At 41.1% G+C, this 12,436-nt stretch overlaps 1 protein-coding gene across 1 annotated transcript in view; it reads right to left on the reverse strand.

Moving 5' to 3' along the window:
* The window catches only part of ip6k1 (inositol hexakisphosphate kinase 1), a 37,154-nt gene extending 24,807 nt beyond the window's left edge, over nucleotides 1-12,347 (reverse strand). Inside the window, exon 1 of the mRNA XM_032512989.1 lies at nucleotides 12,140-12,347. The gene's annotated coding sequence lies outside the window, so the exon portion shown is untranslated. The remainder of the gene's footprint in view (nucleotides 1-12,139) is intronic.
* Between the last annotated feature and the right edge of the window lie 89 nt (nucleotides 12,348-12,436).

Here is a 12,436-nt window from a genome sequence, read left to right on the forward strand (position 1 = left end):
ATAATCAGCCATTACATTACAGCATTTCTATTTCTCCAGTGATTGGTATAAGTAATACATTAAAGGTTCCATCACCAAACAGGGTTCAACAATAAAGGGGAAGTCCAACGCCAAGTCGGTGAATTTGATTGTTCCTTTCTTCTGTCAATGTAACGACCCGCCAGTTGTTTAAAAAAAAAAAAAGGTAAATATTTTTCCCGATCATCATCGTATCTTTTGCTCCCTTTTCCTTGCCCATGTTGAAGAATGCTTGTTGAATGATTTGATTTGAATGTGACGTTGGCCAGTCAAGAATTGAGCTGGTGCTAAAACGCGTGACTGAAGATAATGACGAGCTCAAGTTAAAGACAGTTTCAAGCGTCCTGGAAGGTGTTTTCTTGGGTGGCCATAGAAGATGTGGATAAAACAACTACAATGTTAAGTCCAAGGCAGGTAAAAAAGTGGATCCTTTTTCAAAGGAACGTCTTCATTCAGAAAACAAATGCTGGAGTGTCATGTCAAGGCAAGCAGCATCTTGCTTGCATAGCAGCTAAGAGGGCTGCCGACAACCCGACTTGTGTTTATACACTACCGGTCAAAAGTATAATTTTTTAATTTAGTTTTTAATCTGTTTATTAATCCCCAATGGGGAAATTACAATTTACACTCTGTGTCCACACTTGTTAGTAGTCACACACAGTCCTGAACTACACACACACACACACGCTCAGGATCTGTACATGCACTAATGGAGAGACGTCAGAGCCCTGAGCGGGTGGGGGGGTACGGTGCCTTGCTAAACAGCACCTGGCAGTGCCCAGGAGGTGAAGTGGCATCTCTCCAGCCACCAATCCACACTCCCTTCCTTTTGGTCCATAAGGGGACTTAAACCAGTGACCCTCCGGTTCCCAACCCAACTCCCTACGGAGCTACTGCCACCCCAATACAAATTTCCATACCATTATAGACAGATTACCAGCTGATATGAGGGGGGGCTGATCTTTAATGCAATATCTACATTACCCATTATCAGCAACCATTCATCCAATGTTCCAAAAGGCACAGTCTGTTTGCTAATCTGATATCAGTTTTAAAAAACTGACTAGAAAGCATTGGAGAACCCTTTTGGAATTATGTAAACACATAATGAAAACGGCTGCCCTGCTTAAAAAACACAATGCACTGGCCAGTTTTGGCCCCTCCATCCAACTCTGTAAATTTCACCTATGATTGTAGCCTTTGTATTATAGCTGTGGGCAACTCTCATATTGTGTTGTTTTGTGTGCTAAGTAAATATGTGATTATTGTGTGTGGATTTGATGTGGGACAGATCAGTGAGCCATGCAGTGTTGGCAAAGATGTCTGCCAAGAACCAGACACCTCCTGCACACTGTCCCCCTCTGCCACCTCCTGCCAGTGTGAGCACAGCTTTGCCAGATGACTTCACGTTAGAAATAATTTGACTTCAGCAACAACAACCCAATCTCTAATTGTTTCCCTGCCAGGTGTGGTGAATAACATGAGCAGCCAGCCAATCAGCTTAGAGGATCTGTGTGAGCATATCTTACATCATTAGCCATCACTGGGACAAAGCTGTGGGCTCACTACGGCTCTATAACACCGACAGACTGATTAAGCTGCTATTTCTGACTGACTCAGTGGTGTGTGTGTGTGTGTGTGTGTGGTGTGTGGTGTGTGTGTGTGTGTGTGTGTGTGTGTGTGTGTGTGTGTGTGTGTGTGTGTGTGGTAGAGAGGGAATTCTCCTGTCCTTCAGTAAGTCAGAGATTGAGCCAATTAAGGACTTCCAGGGATCTCTTAGAGTAGAAGTGCGTAGATTGGCAGTAAGTTGCATTAGTGTTGAATTTGAGGGGTTGTTGACAATTTGCAGCACATTTATCATTTGAAGGAGATGTCAGCCTAGTAGTTTAAAGGAAAGGACCTTTCCAAATTATTAGCACTTGATGATGAAATCAAACTTCATGACAGGTTTAAATTGTTTCACATTACTTGAGGTCAAGGGAAGATATTAATGACTGACTATTAATGAAACTATGATGCTCTCATGACAGCCAATGTAAAAATCAACCTCTTAATGACAGTTTAATGTAATGGGTTAACACATAATTAAATAGTATATTAAAGATTGATAATTGGGCCTGTCATTACATATTTATGACAGGTTACGTTGTCTAGGTTAAAGGTGCGATGTGTAATACTGACAACTAGTGCTTAAAATAATAACTGCAGTACAAATTCAAAATACTGGAGAGCGTCGTCTCCCCCGTCCCATCCTCCCCAGACTCAAAGTTCACGGAGGTTGCCAGGCTGAGACAACAGCCTCTACAACAATGTTGCTTGTCTCACATTGCCTGACATTACTTCACAGCACAGCGGAGTAGCTAACGTTAGATGCTATACTGACGGTCATAGAAGCCCGTGCTCACACGGAGCTCTGTACCCAGCTGACAGACACACTTCTACGGCTTAGAATTACGGTTCGACCCGCTAAAAACACAACAACCTCGCTGTCCTCTCCACCCGACGGACAGACACACTCCCTCGGCTCAGGATAACGGTAGGAACCGCTAGGACTAACACTACCTGGCCGTCCTCTCCACGCGACTGAACACACGTTATTGTCTTAGACTCACGGCAACAATCTCTTCCCGATTTCCAGCCCCCCTCTCTTGGCTTAAAATAACTCACCGTCATCCAACCCACACAGGCCTCATACTGGACACTTTTGGTTGTGATGACCACCGTGATGAAGGGAAGTGAATCTACATATTTACAGCTGTAAAAAAGAAATTCTCTGGAGAGAGACAGAGAACAGCACACACTTCTTCGGTTTGTAATCCCACAGAATCTCCTTTCACTTTTGCCCCAGCAGCTGAGTAGCATGACATGAAAACTTGTTCTTTCTTTATAAAAGACTGTGAACATAAATATTTAAACATAAAAACCTAAATCTATTTAATGACAATGCCTCCTCTACTACAAACTACAGCTCCCTTTTAAAAAAGTGTTGGGATTGGTGCAAGATCACAACGTCTCTTTTCTTTCAACAATATTATTTTATCTTTAATATCACAATCCAAATCCTATCCATAGCATTAGCTACTAGTGTGGAGCACACAGCAAAGTTTTTGGTGAACAGCCATATGGAAAGCGGAGCAGCGGGGTGTCAGATCCATGGAAGAGAGAAGTGAAACTGGTTGGTAATCCAGTATTATTGTTCAATGTCTCCTAAATGTATCATTGTTGTTGTTGTTTTTAAACTATAAATCAATCAATAAACTATTAATCAAATCACTTGTGGACGATTTCACCTGTTCTCACCTCCGAGGCAATACACATTTCAGTAATATTAGAAAGAACCCTCGGCCTGCACGATTCGGCGGAAAATATGAACCACGGTTTTTTAGCTTGGAATTAATATCACGATTCTCTGCCACGATTTTTTTCTCATGAAGTGTAATGTTTATGACACACATGAACCGTGACAACACAAAACAAATTGGCAGTACCAAACATAGATTTATTTTGGCACTTACAGCACATTGTGCATCAGCACAAGCCTGTAGACATAGAGGCGTCAATGAAATTCCTACAGCCTATGTGTAAAAGTCACAGAAGAAAGTTGCAGCGTTTCTGATGCAGTTGGCTTGAAACATTTTTAAAAAACAATGTTATTTAAAACTTCAATCTGGAACGGGGTGAACCGAGATTCGAGATTTTATACCGATAAAATAACGAACCTTGAAAGAACCCCATTCAGCTGCAGCGTGTATGGTCATGAAAACTAATTACTGCATGCGGATCCCAAGTGAAAACCTGAAGGTATCGAGGGGTTCGGGGGTCTGACAAACGCACTGGAGGACGACTAAATCCCACCTGGCCTGAGAACACCTTGGGATCTGGACCTGGAGGACAAATCTAGGGGGGGGGGGGGGGGGGGGAATTAGCCACTTGATAACTCAACTCAGGAACAGATAAGCTGCAGAAAATGGATGAAATGGATGGACTGATTCCAAACAGGAAACACAAGCATCCACAGAGTGAAGATACTGATAGAATATGAAATGAAGCAATAGGAAGTGCTTCCTGTCTGTTATAATGAACCATTGCAGCATATTACATAAAGTGACGTGTCTAACAATCAGGAATACTGAAACTTTAGTGGACGTACTGCATATTGGACATGTTAACACCAGGTGTAGAAGTCTTAATATTTATTTTTGAGTAGGGATGTAACAACTCCCGGTGTAACAGTAAACCACGGTAGAAATGTTGACGGTAACAATTACCCTTTTCATTTAACCTAACTTGTTGTCCTGGGGTCAATTTGCCCCGTTTTTTAAAAGTTTCTACATCCTAAATTTGGGATTTGTGCATCCAAATTGTCCAAATATTACATGGATGGTGCCATATAACGCTTCTTGCGAGTTAACCCTTGTGTTGTCCTCCCATCAGCCATGAAAAAAACAAACATTTTGGTCGCTTCTTTTCCAACATTATTGTTTTTTTTTTTAACTTTTTTTTAACTTTTTCAATGTTGTGGGTGCTTTTCTTGATGTTTTTTCCTAAGTTTTTTGATATTTTTAATGTTGACATTTTTGAACTTATTCAATGGCCCATTTTTTTGTGACAAAAAAAAAAAAAAAATTTAACTTAAAATGGGGTCAATTTGACCCAAGGACAACATGAGGGTTAAACAAAGGATCAGTTCACTACTTTATTTCATTTTGGGTGTTTTAGTTCCCCAAATAAAAAACTTTGACAAAAGACAAAAAAATGTATGAATTCCATATAAATGAGGTTTCTTGACCATGAATTCGAAGACGAAAATAGTGTAAAACTAGTGGCAATACACTGGTGTTAGTGATGTGTACAGTGTACTGATGGTAGTACCATAACGGGATAAAGATGTATCTCAAACGCGCCGAAAACATTTTCTTTTTCAGGATGACAACAAAAGGGTTAAAATATCTGCGCTCACACAGGAGAAGGGGACAGGATGTAGCAGCTGCCTTCTACTTCATCTTTCTTCGTTGATGTGCGTAGCCCAGAACGTAAGTTAACTACTGCGTAGCTTGTTAAACTGTCATGGGTTTTGCCGCCTCGTTATCTTCAGTAAGTGCTCTGCTACGATGAGGAAGTTTGGAGAGAGAGAGAGAGAGAGAGAGAGATATATTATCGTCTTGATAATAATTGCTGTTGCTGTGTTTCTTATTGCATAGCTGACAGATGTGCAGATTGTTGAATATTACTTGTGCAGCCACGTGTTGATACTCCGGTTGTGAGCCACAATCTTAGCTATTAAAGGTGTATTGCTCCGTTATGGATATGTGTGTGTGCCGTAATAGATGTGTCTTATTCTCAGTTTGTGTTACTAAGCAATATGTTACATTTATGTTTATTATTACAGAGAAATTAAAGTAATTCTTAGTATTGTTTCTTGTTATATGCTGGTGGCAATAACAGTTACTTTTGGTAAATAATGTTCATAGTAAGTCAGATTATGATTTGCTTATATGTGGCGGCCTCTCGCTCCCCCAGTAAGAGCGTGCACACCCGGGTTGCTGCGGGTCACCCCATGCGGGTCTCTATCGAAAAAAGGTAAAAGCCCCCAAAAAATAATCTTAAATTTTTGTTTTTGAATGATATGCTTTTATTTCAGAACCACATCCACCTTTCCATGTAACGTCAAAAACAACTTCATAGTTGACTTCATGTTGGAGTTGTAAATAAATCTTCCTGGATGTATGATTCCCCTCCAGTAGGCCGGTGTTTCAGCAGCCAGTTTTCAATAGTTTTTACAAGCCTATTGTTTATATTTGTGTAATATAATAAACACTGGTACACATTTGGAACTATTTCAGCTTGTGTAGGCCTGTCAGTGCTTTCTGAACATATTGAACCCACTTTTAAAAATACCGTGATAGTACACAAAACCATGATAATGTTTTGTTAGTATTGTATAAATATTTTCATTATATTTTTAAGCAAAGTTGTCAGATTTTTCTGGTCTAACGTATTAGTAAATGTAATATCTTTGGGTTTTGGACTGTTGGTTGGACAAAACAATACATTTGAAGACATTACCAAGGGCTCTAGGTAATAGTGAGGGCCAGTTTCCATATGTTGATATATACCAAATGTATTGGTCCATCCATTGATTGAGAAAATACTCATGGGATTAATAGATAATGAACATATTTGTTAGTTACAGCCAAGCCATTGCCATCATTATCATTTCCACTGTAATGTGTTAACTCAGCGCAGCTTGTGTGTGTGTGTTATTGTGAAGTGGTTGCATTAGCAAAACATAGTACCTTACCAGGCAAATTTCTATGCTAAATAAGGGTTGAAGGTAGCAACTGCTGACACACACAAACACACAAACACACACACATCATCACATATATATAACGTGACAGTGTTATATATAATATATAACAGCTATTACATCAGTTCTACTTTAATTGTGCTCATTTAAAATACAATCACTCAATACTTGTCTTTGTTATTACTGTAAAGTCTCAATTTAGCTGAAGTTGCTTTTCCCACTATTTAGTTTGAGAAATGTTATTTTAGACTGAATCAAAGCTAGCGGTTAGCCGGGAAGCTAACGCCGGTGGAGGCTAAGCGTTCTCTTAACCCTTGTACAGTATTTGGGTCAAATTGACCCATTTCACATTTTTACAACAAGAAATATTATACTTTTTATACCTAAAAATCAAAGTGGATATGACCACTTATGTTTTTAAAACTCCAAATAAGTCATGGGTCAAGTTGACCCGAGGGGTTGTGAGAGGGTTCCGAAAGTGAAGACAATACAAGGGTTAATACATCCATGGGGCTAACGGCTAAACGCTACAACTATGACAGATATTGGCGTACAGATTGTGTACCGATGTATTAGCTAAGAGAACAGTTAGCCTCCACCGGGACGCTGACGTTAGTTTAGATTACAGCTAGTAAGTATTGAGTGATTGAATTTTAAATGAGTACAAGTAAAGTAGAACTGAGGTAACAGCTGTTATATATTTAAACGGTTATTTTCAGTTTTGAGGTTCTTTTAGATGCTGTCTCAACTAGCAAGTGGTTAGCCAAATTAGCTTTCAGCTAAACTAACGTTAGCTTTCCGGAGGAAGCAAACAGACTTTCTTTAACTGTCTATGGGAACAGATCGTGCAGTGTCGTAAATCCGCGTTCATCATGATGTCCTCTGCGCATGCGTAAACATCTTGTACATGCGCAGAACGGATCGTGTAGGCAGAACGGATAGTTTACCGACATACGCTACTCTCGTAAGGGGGGTGCGGTATGTCTCTTTAACTAGGGGATAACACGCTACCGCGGGAATTTCTTGCTTTTCAACCCCAGTAAGGAGAAATCCATCCCGTCCCAGTCCTAGTGTCCACCAAATGGTTTTTATTGAGGCCAGCGTAAATTTTAATGCTTTGCAATGGAAGCGCCACATGTTCACACAAAGCTACAAACACCAGCTGCATGACAAGGCTGTGAGTGTCCGTTGCGCGCCGAGCGCTGCACGTTTCGGAGTTAATTTCTGGTTGCCGAGAGTTTATAATCACAGCGGAGGATGTGGACAAATACCGCAAAGACCAACCATCACATCTGACATGAACTGACGGTGCGTGCTGATCAACAACATAAATCTGGACTGTATATCTGTCCTCGCTGCCAACATTTTTAGTTACACGGCTATTCGGTATCACAGCAACCACACACTATTTACTTACACAACTATTCCGTATCATAGCGACCAGACGCAAACAAGGCGTCTCTGCTGAAAAAAACGCTTCCAGCTGGGGGAAAACTGCTTTGGTGGACAGGCGACCTTATGAAAGTAGCACCAGCGATTGTGCGACCAATGACAATTTAGTCGGACATGAGCATATCGACCAAACAATCGACCAACCGACCAGGAGATGTCAGCCCTCGGAAGAATTAATGAAGGAAAGGAGGAGAACGAACAACAGATGTAGCAATTCAACAAAGTATGAGATACTGATTGACACAAGGATGCAGAGAAATAACACAGAAAGTAATGTAGGAAACATTATGGCGTTATGGCTCTTTCTCTGTATCATGCAGCCCCGTGGGAGAGAAACCCCAAACACATCTGTCAGTCTCAAAAATCACAAACTACAACTGGGAAAAACATAAAAACACACTCACAGCTGCTTTTCATGTCCCCTGACACAAGTCAACAGCTGCTGAGCGACACACAGACACACACACACAGACACACACACACACACACACACACACACACACACACAACAAACAAACAATCCGTCCCGAGAACAATCCGTCCTATCCACAATGGTCTGAGTGAGACATGGGATCAGTCAAAACAACCAACGAGACCTCACACGTCAGCCATCTGGGCTGCTTTCTCACCACTAACCCAAGACTGTGGCGTTACCACGGCACCCCAAACGCACGACATGTCACTCAGCTCATGAGACTCTGATGTCAGCGAGGCACACACACTCAATCAAGATCACATCAGACACTATGTGACTGATGTGTGTGAATGCACCAGTTCATTTTTCAACATGCACATAGTTTTCCTTGTTTAAATGAAAATCGCTGATTGCCGCGTGTCATTACTTTACAGTGGAATTACTAGTCATTTGTGGGATACTGTCATCTGATTTCTTCAATAAAGACTTTCTATTCATCAGCTCACCTCATGTTCCTCAGGGTGGCACTTAAGGAATCTGTAAGGGTTAATGCCCGACGAGGTGTCCATTGTCAGGTATTAATGGACGACGGCGAGGCGTGAACTGTCCGCCACGCAGTGAGGTTTGACCAGACCGTGGTATGAGGATTATTGTCAAACCGAGCTGCGAGCTCCGTTCCTGCTGCTGTGTTTTAGTTAGGTCTCCACCCTCCTCGTCTCTCGGTGTATTTTTTATTTTTTCTTTGGTCCTGGGACGCGTTCCTATGTTCCAGTGTAATGTTTGTTAATTGTTTTAAATATAAATGAAATAAACTTATTTTATCACAAAAAAAAGCATCATTATTGAACCATTTCAGCTAATTTTATATGCAAACATGTCACCAGAAGCACATTCCCAGGATAACTGCCTCACATCCGGTGGGACGTCCCTCACCTACCGCTCTCTGTGTGTTGCCGTTCTACTTCGAGCTAGCAAGCTGCACGCTGAAAGTTTGGACAGGCCTGCTTGGTACTCTTGGGGAAGAATATCTTTACATTTGCTTTCTAACTGGGATGTTTTGGGGACCAATTGGTGGAGATCAGCTATGAACACACGTTGCCAAACGGTTCCATTGACAAGACCAAAGAGATCTGTGTGTTTTGTCGTCGTGAACTGAGCGATCATCGCAGCACTTCCAGTCTGAAAGACCACTGGATGGCCAAGCACACTGCTGATGCCAATTCTCCGGCCCTTCCTCAAAGTGTTTTTTTTTCACCCTTTTATTGACGTTTTACATTGTGTGAGAGCTTCTTTGCTCCAAGTGAGAATGCTACATGTGAAATTGAACACTACAGTAGGCTATATGCTAGTGTTGTTTTAAATAAAAAAAAACATTTGTACAAGCAAGCCGATCTTTTTCATGTTGATAAAAAAATAACGGGACAAAAACAAATCAAGGGACATGTAGGATAGATAAAAACTTGCGATTAATTGCGATTCATTGCGAGTTAACTATGACATTAATGTGATTAATCACAATTAAATATTGTAATCGTTTGAGAGCACTACTACTTAGTATGTGGAGGCAGCAATTCTTCAACCCTAAATTGATAAATGTGTTTTTCAGTGTGAGAAGATCTCCGTTAGGAATTGAATGTAATGAAATGAAATTGTAATGAAATTGCCTAGGCCTGCAGTATAGTGTAGCCTAAATTTCTGGGGCAACTTGAGTGATTTGGCCGCAATTAACCAAACATGCTACATTGATTCCCGTGTCACCCTCTACTGGAAATGCAAGACTACTGCTACAGTAACTAACCCCTAACTTGTATCACGCTGTTTACAACCAGCATGGAGCACCGGTTGTTTACACTCCTTCACTATGTCATCTTTTGGTCCATGTTAGGATCCTGTAGGATTTATCCCCAAAAAGCCAGACTTAAACCCAAAGTTAGCCAGCTAACTTATCTGTCCTCCATTTAAACCAAAGGCAGAGACAGACATGATGTTCTTGGGTCTTACTTTAGACAGAATGGCACACTCAATCTGTTTGGAAGAGAAGTGCTCCAGATGTTGGTTGGTTACCTGAAAAAGGCAAAATTATCAAATTATAGACTAAAGTCTAAATTATACTTCATCAAGCAGTCTTAACTTCATCACACATTCATTTGTATTTATAGTTTGGCGACAGTCCAGGCGGATTTTTTAGATACAGAGGCCAAGCCTGGCTGAGGTTTGTTTACATTCTGCAAAAGACACCGCAGGAAAAAAAAATGTATCTCTCCATCTCCACTTTGTGGAAATGATTAAGGGATAGGAACGAACGTCAAACCCTTGAATAAAAATGAAGATTTTATTCAATTTCCTTCAGAATGTCTTCCAACTAAACTATTTCACTGGATCAGCAATGGGGCAAATATTGACCTTATTAAATTAATCAGGTATCGGTCAGATGTGACCAAAACACTTTAAAAACTATTTTTTATTTATTTTGGAATTACTATATATTATTAATATTGAATTGTAACACTGCAATGATTGTGTGAGTTTTGAGGATTTAAGAAAGAGAAAGGCACAAACTAAGTTATCATGTATTCATTCTAAAGTTACCATACTGATTACAGTTATTGAGACACCTATAATTTTATAGACATTTCTAGTGATTACAATCCCAAAACCTTTGAGTACAGAGATCTGGAAACAGGCCTTTGACGTCCACTGATGTTGAGAAAAAACAGGCAGACAGAAAGGAACTATTTTTTTCCACCTGTTTCCCCTCAAATGTTGAAAACACTGCCATGCAGTCATCATCCATCACAGGTAAAACCAGTTGACCGGTGTGGATGACGGAGGAAAAGACTGGTAGTCTTCAGGAGGATATGTACAGCAGAATTGCATAAAGGGAAAATGTTTTTTTTTAAGTTAAACCACTGCAATATCTTTCCAAATAGTCAATGAGTAATTGTGTTACATAATCGTGATTTCAGAATATGGACCAAAATAATTGTGATTATGACTATTCCATAATAGGCCCTTTAATAACAGCCCTATAGTGTTGCATATGGACCAAAACAAAAGAAACATCACATCCTCTGTAAAGTCACCAGCAACTCCCGCTGTGACACTTCTCAATCTGTATAAGCAGAGAGGAACATAACTGATGAATGGCAGCCTTTAGTCAGTGTTTATTTAGTAATACTATGGTCATCTGTAGAGCAGCATGAGAAGGCTGTTCTGCTTCAGTTGTACCACAACACATAGCAGCAGCAGCATGGTCATCCTCACATCCAGTGCAGCAGAAGCTACCTAATTACACCTAGTAAAAGCCATCAAACTGGCACCATGTCGTGATGCAGTAATAACAATCTAGTTTCTACTGCTGCAAACCTGTCACAATACATGACCCCAGGCAATCCATCTGACTCCAACATGCAACAACCTCCATTAAAACCGTAATTATATTTACACCGAGATAGCTTCAGTGTAATGAAACTTTTAAAAAACCCTCCTCTTTATCTCGATAACAATTACCAGCCCATCTTCTACCTGATCATAACGCTAGCCAGGGTAGATGTTAACTGGTAGCAGAGTGGCTAGCTGCCACATAACACGTTTATAGACCCTCGGGTACCATGTTAGTTAGCGTTAACGTCGGCTGTCAGACTGGCCAGCTTCTTGACCTTAGCCTGACAACACGCTAGCTAGCTAAGTCAGCTAGACTCATCTTAAATCAGCTTATAATGAAAGTAAAACTCCACACCGCGTCGTGTCGTCTCGCTTTAAAATACCCCCTTCTTCTTCAACTGCCGCTCGGTGTCCCGGACACTGACGGAAAACACTGACGTTAGTTCGACACTTAGCTAAGTAGCCTTGCATGCTAACGCTAGCTAAGTGGCTAACATCACGGTTTGACGTTACGCAGTCTCTCCGGTTGGACACACCGAGCTGTCACAATAACAACATACCTCCAGGATCGGCCGGTGGACACCGAGCTGACTTCGCGGAGGTCACGGCGATTGTGCTTCAGATGACCGGAGAGGTTCATGGATGTCGGTCCCCGGTGTCCAAACTCATTAACGGCGGAAAAACATCCAGGAGGCTAACGTCATTACAGTAAAGCTAACGCAGGCTGTTTGGTTTTTACAGTTCATTTACATGACTGCAACGCGTTGGCGCCACCTACAGGCCACTGCTGGTTCTACCCATAGGCAGATAAAGAGTAGATCTTTACATGTCTACGGTCCTACCGTCCTCATCCTCCT

Source organism: Etheostoma spectabile, chromosome 4 (genome assembly GCF_008692095.1).
Source record: "Etheostoma spectabile isolate EspeVRDwgs_2016 chromosome 4, UIUC_Espe_1.0, whole genome shotgun sequence".
NCBI lineage: Eukaryota > Metazoa > Chordata > Actinopteri > Perciformes > Percidae > Etheostoma > Etheostoma spectabile.